Raw genomic sequence first — 14,424 nt, 5'->3', positions numbered from 1 at the left:
TTTCCGAGTTGATATATTGTCTTAAAGTTTCCGCTTCTTCATTTATTAATTTAACATCAATTCGTAAGTGCACTAAAGACCTCTAGGTATGGCATTTCCTGGCAATAAATGAAGAGCAACAACTGAATGCTGGGAAGTGATTAAAAGTGACTGGGTAGCTAAAAGCCATGAATTTGCTATTTACTCTTTGATGTTCGTTCTCACTGTCTGCAACTACCCTACCAAGAGAAAAGCAAATCCACAGCCCTATCAGCCATTTGGTTGACCTTTGAAACCCTCAGTCTCTGTTGCACTGCCCAAAGTTCAGCAATGTGTTCAGTAAGCTGTATAACGGCCCAGGTCAGCCATGGAGCAGTTTCTTTGCAATTAGATCAGAGCATGGAATAAATGCCTAACAAGCCTGGTGGAAATGAGATCCTCTGTGCCATGAATTACAGAAGCCTATGGTTAAGGATACTAAATACTTTCTCTGTCAGAGAACAGAAATGATGGTTTGGGGAAATATTCTACGTTTCACTTTCAGGAATATGAAGCAAAAATCAAACTGACAACTGCTACACATCCTGATGCAGACAGTTCCTGTAACATTAACGGGCACATTGAAGTGATGTATCAGCACCAGCTATTTTAAATTAAGAAAATCCACCTTTGGCTAAAATATGCAAATAGTAATCTCTAGCACAGCTTCACTCAGCCTGTCTAGATCTGGCTGCAGCTATTTTGTTCTTCATATTCTAATTTTGTGCGAGGCTCAGGCACAGGGAGTTTGGTTCCCCTCACTGGAGCCAGTTTAACTTCCTTTTCAATACTGCCACCTACAAGGGAAAACAATATCTACTGAGTTGCTTTGAAAATGTTGCCTTCAGCATTGTGTTACTCTGATCACATTCATCTCTGTCCTTTTTTTCAAATTTGATTTTAAATATTTACAACATCATACATCTTCCCCTCCCGAAATTACTAACGAACTGTTACTGTCTGTGAAACCTGCTGCATGAGTGATGGCCAACTTAAAAGGGAGCATCAATGTTTTATTTGTGAAATATAAGCTGAAAATAGTCTGCAGATTCCTTTTTATTGATCTTCTACTTTATGGAAAGGTACCTTATGTACTTAACCAAAAAAAGACTCCATTGTGTATTATAAAATATTAAAAACCGTGAAGTAAGGAAGTAGATCAACATGCAATAGTCACTGACTTGAGTAAACTATAAAGAAACTAAAAATTCAACAGACAAAAATAAAGCAACTGCAGCTGGAAATAATTTACATTCAGTGGAAGAGAATTTAGTATTTCTACAAGAAAAATCCAGAAGAACAATGGGGGATGTCGGTTACTGAAGAAACTAGTTGCAGGGTAGTTTAATAAAATGAGTTTCAAAATACTTGTGAACAGTGCTTCCAGAGATGCATGTGAATTCTGAAAGAGACTAAAGGAAAACCAGCATAGTTTTCAACATCATCACTGTAGAAAATTGCAAATTCAAAATGAAACTGCTTGGCACCACCTAATTTTTATGTCCCTGATACTGTTATTTTGCATAGTTTCTCATTTTTTTTTGCTGTAAGCACCAACAAAAATCTTATCTTAGTGGCATCATGACTAGTTGTAGCTGCAAGACCTACGGAAGTGATTTAAGCTGCTCTGCGGAGCCATAGATTGGCATAAACCTATTCCATCTTTGCAGGATGACCGCAATAGTTGCCAGAGCATGAGCAGCACAATAGATACATCGAATAAATGACAAGTGGAGGGATAACAAGGAATAGAACAGGATTATGCGAAAATGAATGAACTACTGCTTGGAGTACTACTAGGGTAAAAAAATAAGGGAAGGGCATGTAAATAGTAAACTGAGAAGTATTTGAAAGTGAAATAGGCCCTTTACCTTAAAGGGAGGAAGAGAGATGGTATCAAGTGAGATATCTGAAACTAGGCTGTATACAGCACAGGAATCAGTTCAGCTGGTTCACTGGTTCTGTTCAATCCCCAGCCTCAACAACATCAAAAATCCATTAAATATAGTTGGACAATATTAACAAAAATCTTCAGTTATTCTCAGTATGATGAGAGGATACAGGACAGCTCTTACTGTTAATATATCCATATGCATTCTAAACACACTGCAATGCACATATTCTGCATTTCCGCATATAAATTATACAAGACATATATATACAAAGCTGCCATACATGCATCTTAGTGCCTCATAATCCCTTTGCTTTCCTGCCACACAGCGAGATGCAATGAGCATGAATGAGATGAGCAATATCTGCAAAAAAATGCAGTTATTTAATTTTGGCCCATGAATTATGAGTGCTCAATATTTAGCTGTTTGGATTAAGCATACTGTTTTCCCAGCTGGATGAACATAAATCCTAGAGTTATATTTCTAACATAAGTAAGACTGTAAATTTGAAATCTACCTTTCCATAGACATGTTTTAATAGTTGCTTAAGGCTTCCTGTTTACCCAAATGTTTCTGACAATAAATTAATTTCCTATAATATTTATAAAAAGCTGATGTTCAGCAAACTAATTCATTTAAAACATTGAACAAATATTCATTTTCTCAAAGCTCAATGGTTCTTCCAGTTGAGCCCTAAACTGATCAACAGTATCTTGCCTATGTAGAATTAAACACTAGCTCCATGGCTTTTGGATTCCTAAACAGAAAGAGGATGGGGAAAAATGTAGCCAAAATGCTTGCAAAGTCTCCTGTTCTTTAGGCAACCACTGTTCCCTTCCTGCAGCAGTATTAGCCCACAGTATTGAGAATACAAGAGTGAGCAGAAGCCTAAGAATCACTGCAGAAGTGTTTTAACAGAATAAGAGGAGTGAGGAGGACAAGGTCTGCCTAAAGAAAGCTGTCAGTCTAACAGCAAAGAGCTATTCTAAACGGACCTGCCTTTTCTCCTAATTTCTAATCCATAAATGAGAAACCAAAGACTATAGCAATCTCCTCCTTTCTTCGGCTTTATAGAATAATAGTGCCCTCCTGCTAATCCCACAGAAAGCCAAACTGTAGCTGTAGCTACTGCTGCTCTTTTCACGATCCCATCACTGCTGGCTGAGGCCAGGTCCATCTCCCGCCTGTGCCAAATCCTGTCTCACCTCCCAGGCGCTCAGAGCCCTCTCAGCAGCCAAAATCTGGAAGTGGGTCTTCCCAAGGGGTGCACACACACACACACACACTGCCTGTGATATCATTTCCCATGGTGCACTATACTAATAGAATAACAAATTATAATTAAAAAGAAAAAGCAGTGACAATAAAGAATCGATGCTTTTATGATGGTTACTCATTCCAAGCCTAGATTCCAACGTGAGGAGTTTTTCAATCCCAGTATCATTTTTTGGATTCTTATAAAAGCTGAAAGTCAGGATGTCCTCCATCAGAACCAGAGACCCATAAGCCTCCCCACCTCCTTCAATTTTCATCATTGTGCTATTGCAACTTTCTATATTAATGAAAGAAATCTTAATTATTAATACCTGTCTCTAGTTCTGGCTTCTTGTTTTATGACATTGGTAGTCCTTGTTTGTACTGAGCAAAGACCCTCTTCTGTTGCATGTTTTTAAATTCCTCCATTAACTTAAAAAACCACCACCACAACTGTCTGTATAGTCATCTGGTGTAAGCAAAAGAATCTGCAGAATTTGGGAATTTATTTGTATGTGTTAAGAGAAAAAAAAAGGAAGAAAAAGTTCCTTTTCAAACATTGAAAGTAGAGTGGAAGCTGCTTTTCAAATAGATAATGGAGTCAACAATATCTCAACTCCCTCCTCCCGTTATTCCTATGCAGATTACTGACTCATCTTTTAACATAAACTCTTGTGTTTGCCTGCAGAGCTCTCATTACCTTTGACATCATTTCTGGTCCCAGAACATCTAATTTTCAGTTCTAGAGTACACAGATGGGAGAAGAGAGGTGGTACTTGTTGCCTTTGAATTATACAGAAACAAAATCCTATTGTTATCACCTTTTCTTGTCACATTCATGAGAAACAAAGAAACTGATGCATTTTATAATGCATGTGCAACACTGAAATTGTGGTCCATTGCTTCAAGAGGCAATTCATGTTCCTACTATAAAAATGGATTTTCTTCATTTTTAAAATTACCTATCATAATGTCTTCAGCTCAGATCTCAGAGCATTTTGTTGCAATCAAGGGAGAAGATTCTGGTAGATTAAAAACAAAGGCAAATAAAACAACAATCCTTCCTCCTACCACAATGCCATTTACATATGAAATGATGAAAGTGTTCTGCTTCACCAGGGGAATTTAGATGCTGATACATCAGTGAATTAAATTCAGAATCTTTCTGAGCTGGAAGGAAAGCTAGAAGAAGTTCTGCAGCGTGAGCCTCTCTGCTAACTTGGATATTAGCAGTATGTATGTAAAGCCCTGCAGGCTGGGACGCAGGTGAAAACCCTCCCAGGGTTATTTTACTTGGCACCCATACGTAAAGCATTTTGCTTGGTTTGAGGTGTGAAGTCTCAAAGTCTTTTGTTAAGTCTCGTTATATGATTTGAGCCTCTCCACTGGTCAAAGGAGAGCTGAAAAATACTCCATATTTGAACCAAATTAAAGATGACACAGTTTTGTGTGCCATTGTTGTACAGGTTTATTGAAAGTCTTCTGCAAGTCTCCCTTTCTACATCTAGTTTAGAGTTCAGGGTTTATTTTAGTAAAATAAACCTATCGGGGTAGGGGCATTCTCCCCCCATTTTTAATTTTTTTCCTCCAGTTCCTGCCAGATCAGGAACTGGGACGTTTTTCCACAGAGATATACACTGAGGAACTTTGAAAAGCTTTGTCTTGCAAGGATTAGGACTGCTCTGGAATAAATTAAATAAGAATTCTTGTTTGAGAACCAGACTACTGTGATACTACCTGTTCTCCTGATAAGTACCACCACTCCTACCCTTTTTTGATCTCAGAAATTTATTCTGAAATTAATAACATCATGATTTCTACGTGATCTTCCAGCACAAAAGTAAAAAACCAACCAAAGAAATAAACAAACAAAAAAACATACAAGCAAACAAAACCAACAAAGCTCAAAGCAAATGCTCAGGGAATCAAGGAAAAGAAGTCTGTTTACATTAGCTAAGCTAAAAAAATATTCTCTGTTGCTATTGTGAATGTAAGAAGAGAAGTAAGGACATGTGACTTCTGACCGTCATCACCAAACAACTAAAGATTCAGAGAAATAAACTGGAGTATATTACAGCTACCCATACTCACATTTGCCTCATCACACCCTTCAGAGGGATGTATTGTTTCCTTTTTTTTCCCCTCACACATTCATTACTAATTTCCAAAAGCAACACAATAGCTGTGTTGTTTGAAGGTGAGTCATGAAGACAGTGCTATTTTATGGAGGTTTAATTTCCTTTAATACTGTTGTTTCTCTTGTTTTCTAGCTTTTTGTATAGCATGTAATCATGCACACCACGGCAAGGAGTAGAGGAGGTGAGCCCACAAGACCTACCCTAATAGAAAAAAACCCTGTAGCTGAAGACATAAAACTGGAAGTTCAAATTAAAATCTTGACTTTTTAGGAGCCTTTGACAGATTAATGACGCCCACATTTTCTTCTTCCCATGAGCTGGATGGTCCTATGAAACCATGGACATTTCTCTGGATGTGGCACTTTACAGAGCAGAAAATAAATAAATTAAAAATTACACAACTACCATCTTTAAAGATGTGCTACTCACCAGTGCACATCGCCAGCATCTTTGCCATTCACTCCACACACACACACAGAGGAACCTCTCTGCTGTCAAGGTTCGCATTATGATTCAATGCCAACTACAGAAACATTAGCCATGCACAGGACAGAGAAGCCAAGAGTGGCTAGTCACTTCTTTAAGCTATCTGAGGTCAAACTTCAGGACAAACTTTAGGATAAATCAAGAAATAAACAGCAGTTCTTCAGCTATTTCCTGAATCTAGTCCTTTTTCATCACAGAGCAAACAGATTCCTACTGAACCTCAGTCTTGGAGTGACCCCCCCCCCCCCCCCTTTATTTTTTTCAGAAATAGCCACACACCTTTTCTGTAGTCACACAGAAGCCGAGGCGGAGGGAAACAACATCAGCTCCTTCTAACAGGCCATTCTAAATGACAGGGTTAAGGATGAAAAGTTCATCTGCACCTGAGAGCTAATTAGATACTTAAAGTACAAAACTGATTAGTCTCCCTAGTAGCTAGCCAGAGAGAAGCTATCTGAGCAAGCCTGATCACAAAGCACCTCTTCCTCTATGTTCCACTCTAATTTTTTTTTCAGGGGTGACAGGAAGAAACAAACCCAAAAGTCATTCCAAGCACCTGATATAGTCACAACAAAGTGGAAAAGGTTTTGGATTCCCCAAAACAAATGTTAGCACTACATGCTACGTACTGATAAGCGATCACACAAACATACACATACAAATATGTAGCAAATATAAATAGGAAAAACTTCTGCAAATACCTGGCAGAGGTTAACTAAGATGCAAAGGTTTGACGGAAACCATCACTCTGTGTATCAAACTCTTTATTAAGAGTATTATAAAGGGTTAAATAAACACTACTGCAAAACTGATTAATTGGTAAAAGAAAAAATACTGCTTAGCTGAATCACTTATAGGAAAAATATCTTTAACTAGATTTTAAAGCAAATTTGAAAGGATAATTAGTTGCTTGAGGACTTTGCTTTCGGAAATAACTTTCTCACTCCCCCAAACCCAAGTTCCCATTGGAATCAGTGTGGGCATTTTCAGATCTCACCAGAAGCTTTTCACTACCCTTTATCAGGTAGTGCATCTTTTGCAGGCCAGATTTCCAAAATAATAGGAGTTCCCTTCCCAGTAACAGAAGAGGCAGGTAATGAGGACACGAGGCCATTTAGGCATTAATCTGCCTCCGCAGGTACCTCTGTACTCTGGCCTCTACCCTAACACCTGACAGCCCTAAATATCAGTGACTTGTTAACCTAAACTAGGCCAGGGCTAAACCTGATTTAAACACCAGGTGTCAGTGTTGTGCTAATGTTACACACAACTTGGTCTGGAAGATGTCTTTCTTCTATGAAAATCGCACAACTAAAACAAAAGATTTTCCAATCTTTTTAACTATGCTGTGTCACAGGGTATTTCATGATTTTGTCTTTCAAACAGGGCTGGCCCAGGTGTAGGGATCAGCACACTGATTTTAGCAGAACCATTACGGTTTTGGTGTGATATGCATCCAACACATATTCCACTTCTTTGAAGACACTTAAATATTTCAAGTAATTTGTGCTTATTTTTCCTTTTTTTTTTTCTCTTTTTTTTTTCTCCATGAGCAGAGGAGGTATGAGATGGATTATTCTGATATTTTTTAAACTCTGTGTGATACCATTAACACCCGGCCTCATCCTAGGAGATTTGCTGCACAGAACTGCTCCAGCTCCACAGAGCTGCCCTCAGTAGAGGTCCCTGTTGTGAACAAAATTCTCATGGAATTACAAAAAGATCAGAAGTTAAACAAAACCATGTCAGCCCGTTGAACAGATGATACCTCAAGTCCATGCCTGTTGAAGACACAAAGCCCTTACAGAAGGAAAATGGAAATAGTATGTCATGAGCTATACAATAACATATTTTATAGCCTGAGAGCAATACTTAATGACCTGTCTTTTACACAAGAGCTCAGTCTTTTGCCACTCACATTATCTTCTCAACTGAAAATAATAATAATAATAAATTTTTAAAAATCGCCCCCAAAAGATCTTCCTATTAGTTTCTATTAAAAACACAACTCAACGTAAATTTAATGAAACACCAAAATCAATGTTCATGTCACACAAATGTTGATTTTTTTTAATCAACTTTTTAGAAAGCTTCTGAATAAAAAAGACTAACCAATATGATCCACAAAAATAAAAATCTATGAAGTCTTGGTATCTTTGTGTTTCCAGGTTATTAGGTAACACCGTACACAGCACGGCACTTGCTGAATTAGTACCGCTTGTGTTGTTTTTGGCTTCTTCCACAAGATGGAGTAGTAAGATTTGAGCTGCCAGAAGATCTCATTGATTTAGTAACTAAATTTGTTTCTGTACTGATAAAATCTGATTCAAACGTATAAACTGATGTAACAGAACTGTCTCTGAACTTCCTTAACACAGCAAGATATTATCTGCTGGACTGATAAATGGTGAGGAAGATACTGACCATGGGGACGGCGTTTTCAGTAGAAGCAGTACACCATTCAGTCACAAGCAATATCCACATTTAGTAACTGAGAAGAATGGTGGCATATTCGAGGGTGACTGACAGGTGACTCAACAAGAAGGAGAAATAAGACACTTGTTGCCCAATACTGGGTAATGTGAGGAAAAGAAAGGGAGGAAGCACAGTCTTCCTTAAGAACGTGTTGTAACCATTTGGTGGCATGTGGACGAGTACTGCGTGAGCTCCGCATGAAACAAGTGTGTGACAAACACCCCTAGGAGTTACCGTGCCACCTGGGAAGGAAAATGAAGCATTTTCAACATTTTATCTCCTGCCATCCAATGTTTTTTCACGAAAAAGTAAGGGGCATGAGAAGTCTGAACACAAACAGAAATATAACAGCTCCCTCAGGGACAGGCAGCGTAGAGAATAAGAGGAGAGTATTAATATCCCCTGTGATGCCAGCAGTTTTCTAAATCACATCCAATTAAAGCTTAGATCAAAAGCAGGTATTACAGCAAGTGGAATTTACCCCTCGACTCTCGCCTCTTCCCACCCCTTCCATTGCCTTCACTGTGATGCACAAGTGTCTCTAGCTCAGAGCAAACACAGCCAGATTGCATCAGCCACAGAAAGAATCTTTTCAACCTCTTTTTTTTTTTTTTTCAAAACAAACAAAAACAGCCTCCTCCCAGGCAATTTCTGCTGCCTTTCATGTCATTCATACTTGCCATGGATTATGTTGTACAGAACTCAAAGCCTAATTATCTTTCTCTCCCGTACACACAAACATCATCCCGGGATCAAGTAAGTAGACCTATCTTGAGAGTCTTGGTAGAAATAAAAGTAACTATTTATCAACCTTAACTCTTCAAATGCAGAAGAAATCCAATAAGGATTTATATTTCCTCTTATATTAGATGAAACTAAGCTGTAGAGAAAGGCAAGACTTTAGGACTTACCCTCTATACTAAGTGTCCAGCTACTTTAAGCTATTAAGAATCTCACTTCCAGGGAAATCTCTTTTTTTTTTTTTTTTGGAGATGAATACAGCCTGCATACTTAGGTATGTTACTCTGTTGTGAATTGTTCTCCAAGTGGGCAGTTACCTAAGGAATACTTAGATCTAGCTTTTGCAGAAGTCAGTCTGTCATAAAAGTGAATTGTATACTCATCTGTTCTCAATCAGCTGTATTTTGGTTGCAATGTGCACAAGTGTTGATAAGACCTATATGCACCAAGTCATACAAAAAAAAAAAAAAAAGCCATTAAATAGACCATAAATAGAACTGACCTCAGCAGAAACCCGGTGGCTATTTTTGCAGACGTAGTGAAGTATATTAGCAAAGGGCTTTGAAGAGTTATCAAATCAGTAGATTTAACAGAGAAAATGTAATCCCAAGGCTTTAGGGATATTTCTCAAGCATGATACAGTGCTAATCTTGGGGTTATCATTAGAGGAGTCCATTGAGTGCATGAGTGAGGCAAAGAAACTGTATCAATTAGCCTATGGAAAAGAATTAGAGATGTACACAAGGACTTTTGAAAGGAGCTTCTCTGGCAGAGCTTCTCTGGCTGCTAGGAGTCTAAGTGCCCAAATCTCTGTAATTGGTCCTTGGAGAGGTTTAAATTCCTAGGTTATAGCACAAATTACACATTATTCCTTTCCTTTAGTAGCATCTGTGAAATCCTAACAGGTAAACAGGTTGGGAAATTTAGACTGCCTCTTTTCCCTATCTCCTGGACAATTTTTATGCTGCCATGAATTTTCCATATGCTTTGTGAATTAAACTAATTGGAATTAAGGTGGATTAGTCACTTCCTTGGCAGCAGGTAGTCCAAAAGAACCAAATGTAACAGACTTTTTCTAGTTAAACTTCATTCAGTTCTTCCTCCTCAAAGAATCCAGTAAAGGCCTGGAGCATGCAACCAGAGACAAGGACTGCCAAGGAGGGATGGCACTGCCTGGATGTTTCTATGCTGATGATTCACAATTATGCCATGCTTCAGTATTGTTCCCAGCTTCCACTACTAAATAAAATCACTAGCAAATATCATTGCAAAGTCACTGTTAGAAAAATGAACTTCTGCAACAGTTTCTCCTCCGTTTGTGGATAGCCTGTGGATAACAATTGTGTCTAAGAATTCTACAATCATTTCTTACTTTGACATCATGAACTGTGCAGGGGACAGCTTGGCACGCCTCAACTTTTATTTGATAACCCATTCTGGGAGGCAGGAGATGAAGGGAGGTGCAGGAGAGCAGGTCCAAGCGGAGGGAGCTGCACGCTCAGCTCCTTGCCCACTGGGGCAGGGCCACCCCCTCTCCCCTCTCCTTGCACCTCTCAAGACAGGTCCTAGAGCTTTTTGTCAAAGTGGAGTTTCTAAAAATCTTCAATACAGTAGTATGAAATGGATAGAGATGGAAGGCACAAAGAAAACATAGAGAAGATGCATCGGATAGAGAAGATGCATCAATGCCTCAGAGGCATCAGATAAGGAGTTGGTAATCCCAGTGCCCTTCAGGATCTCAGTGGTGTCTAGCCCAGCCCACTGAAGAAGGGTCCTTTGGGGAAAGTGCTTTAACCACCTGCCGGCTGTCAGCACTCCATTGCACTGATTTGAGTTCTGCCAGGGACCCTGGTGCAAGCAAAGTCATCACCTGCCAAGAACTGCCTTCCTAGCACTGGAAATCCATTTCACTGAAAATTACCCCCAACTCTTCCGTTAAGAGGAAAGCTGAGTAATAAATTGTTACAAAAACTCTCAAGCCACTTCCAAATTTCACTTACTGCAAATTACCCAGCATTTGGCTCAGCATTACCTCCTGTCAGGAAACAACCACATACACAGTAAAAGGAGAAAGTTCTCTGACTCTTTTGGAGGTAAACTCAACTAGCTGTTGTATTCACTTCCCCATGGAAGCCCCAAATGATCACTGTCTTCATTTCACTCAGAAATTCCCCCAAGTTCAGAAGCATCGGCCAGTGCAGAGCATGTCTCCTCATGTAGCAACTTCTGCAAAGCATTTTGTTTGCAGCTGCAACGTAGGCTGGGCTGCACATTACCGCAGCATTGGGGCAGAGTTGTTCTAGTGAGACACTCTCTGTATATCATCATGGTCATCAAGTCCACCAGAAATAACACGAATGGCTGATTTAAATATATCACCTGATACATTTAAATTCTGAGTCAGAGAGCTTTTGTTTGGACATTCTTAACTCTGGAAATTGCTCCGTGGTGATAAGACAGACTCCCTAGTTCACTGACTTTCAGGATGACGTCCTAGGTTTATATATTTATTGATGCCTTTGCTTGGAGATATTGGTGGTGATTTATATACATTTACTGAGGGCATGTTGAAGGAGTTCACTTAGTAGAAACTAGTCAATATGTTTTTATTTTGTTGTTATCTTTGTATACATGCCAAGAATTCTAGTGATGAGTGCACTTTATAAATCGTAAAATAAATAAATTTATGCTAAATCATGTAGTTATTCAAGGCTCAGAGAGCTAAATTAGCTGAGACAGCAAACTGATGTTATTGGAACCTAATTCATCCTCTGAGTTCCAGAAGCGAGAAACCAGTCAATTATTCCAGTGTGACATGAAAACTTTATTTATGGTTTCATTGATTAAGAATATGCATGTATTTACTTAGGATATTGGCTCACCTTTAAATATATGTATTTTCTACACACATACATTTTTGTAATCCATTAGACCTTGTTTTCTCTTTGGAATAACACTTCCCAAGCCTAACATTAAAAAGAAGTCAGGAACTGACTAGTCATATCTGGAAGAGCCTCTCCAATTTACTTAAGAGTGAAAGGTGTTTACTCCCTGTCCTAATAGCAGCGCTGGATATGCACTTGTACCAGGGCTAAAGCCTCTCTGTTCCCTAGGGTAAGCCGCATGCTTACTTAAGTTGGTGCCCCAGGCTTTCCTTTGGAGAAGCAGTCACAGCTATCCTACTACCATTCACTGAGCAGAATTTGCCCACCCACTGCTAAAATCCCAAATAATACACAGAGTAAGAAAAAAGAATAAAGAAAAAAGATTGAACTTTTGGGGAAGGGCATCTATCTGATTTCTGCAAAGAACATTGTAAACATTAGATAGTTAACAATTAGTGCAATATATACATGCCAAGTGGCCCTTTTTCATGAGCTCCTGTTTCACCATGCGCCTACAGCATGATTCCTTATGCAGAAGGCCCTTAAAGTGCTGACATATCAGGCATGGAATTCAGATGAAATGATAGCCATTACTTGCAACACACTGAGAGCACACTCCAGATGAGTTGCGATTCAGAGAGTACTTCTTTCCATACATCCAGGTTGTCAGTTGTTACAACCTGGGATTTAAAGGAACTTTGACTGTTGTAAGGTTTCCCCTCCTCATTACTCCATATGCAACTTTCCAAACCTGGTATAAAACAAAATGGATTTTCCCATCACTAGACAGCATTTTCTTGTTATGTACACATTAATCAGGCCTCTCAGTGCACCAGTCACTGTTACATGCAAGTAACTTACGGATGTTCTCCTAATGATTTGTTTAACATCAAATGTATTTCTCTCCTTCAGTTGTTCCAACTGTGAACATACATCCAACAAAGTACTCTTGATATGGGTTTCAACTTCAGTGAGCCTCTAACCAGATGGTATTTTAGATGTTAGCAATTTAACCCAGTGTACCAATGTGAAATTGCAACCCAGATGGAGACATTAGAATAAAAAGCAGTGCCCATAGATTTTTCTGATATATGAGATATTATAAAAACACTTTTGCTATCATGGATCCCTGCACTTATTGTTGGTTTTCTGAAGGCCAGCACTTTTCTCTCTCTTCCTAACATTTTCAATAATTCCTCAGAGGTGGCAGTGAAGATATTTATATAAAATAAGCTTGGATCTCAGCTGGGATGTGGTGACAAAGACAGACCTCTTTCAGTTCTTATGATTCAGACAAAGTACAAGAATGTAAATAGTCTTAAGATTAAATGTGACTAAAACTGTGTGTGTCTTACTTGTTGTGAATCAAGCCTACAGCTTTGGTTCTTGTCAAGCTGTTTTCCTAAACCTTACATATTCTTTACAATTATGTATTAAAACTAACAATTTATTATATTTGAACAGGAAAAACTTCAAGCACTACATTTGGATGCTTCTGCATTCCAATGAAAGGTAGATATTTAAATGAGATGCAAAACAGGAAGAGAAGACAGTTTAGAATAGAGTATTTTTAGAGGTGCTCTGCATAATCTATGGATAAATCTATTCATTTTTCCCACTTAAAACAAAAGCGTAATAACTCCCCTATTCCCAGTTCTAGATACCTTTTAACAATAATAAATGTAGATAGACTAAAAAAAATGACTTTTATTGGAGTTTCAAATAAAGCTGGCTCCTTCCTAGTTCACCTGTTTGACAGTTAAAGAACTAGATGTTGAAAACCTGGACTTTTCAGCAATATCATGAGAAAAATATCCCCAACCAAGATCTAATTCTGAGGTCAGAGCTCAGCGGGCTCCATCCCAGCGATGTTGCCCTCCAGTAGTTCCAAGTTTAAGCCAAAGCATTCTGATAAAACCTGCAGAACTGCACAAAGAGAAAAAGGGGTAAATATTACGTCTTCTCTATCTTCATCTGATTCCCTCACATCTTCAAACATAACTGGGTTGAAGCTCTCTTGTCGACAAACATTTCTTACTAACACAAGCATCTGGGAAACACTTTTTCCATCTTAATCATATCAACACCCTTACGTGTGTGCTAACGAGAAAGGAATACATTCCAATCATATAAAATGCTCTTCATGGAGAAGCAGCACCTTAAGAAGCTCCACTTATCAAGAATTAGGAAGGCAGCTGTGCTCAGCGAGCTCTGCTGCACATCCAGTGGGAACATGTTAGAAACCTGTCTTGAACATCAACGCTGGTTGTCTTTCAGGCACCTGATACTCATAGAACTTTTTTGAGCTTCACTAGAATCACTGTTTTCCTGATTTATGCTGGTAAAATGATGAGGAGAAACAGGTCCTGCTCATGACTTCTTGTTTGTACTTAGAATTACTAAAGCTCTGCCACTGAAACGTACACTATATATTAAACTCGGAGGGAATTCCATAGTATAGTATATTATCTATAGCTTTTATTAGCGTGGTTAGTGAAATATATCAAAATGAACACACTTGTTACACAGCTCTCT

This window comes from Cygnus atratus, chromosome 12 (assembly GCF_013377495.2).
Source record: "Cygnus atratus isolate AKBS03 ecotype Queensland, Australia chromosome 12, CAtr_DNAZoo_HiC_assembly, whole genome shotgun sequence".
In the NCBI taxonomy this organism is placed as follows: Eukaryota; Metazoa; Chordata; class Aves; order Anseriformes; family Anatidae; genus Cygnus; species Cygnus atratus.
The sequence above is the reverse complement of the archived record's forward strand: the minus strand, read 5'-3'. Positions refer to the sequence as shown.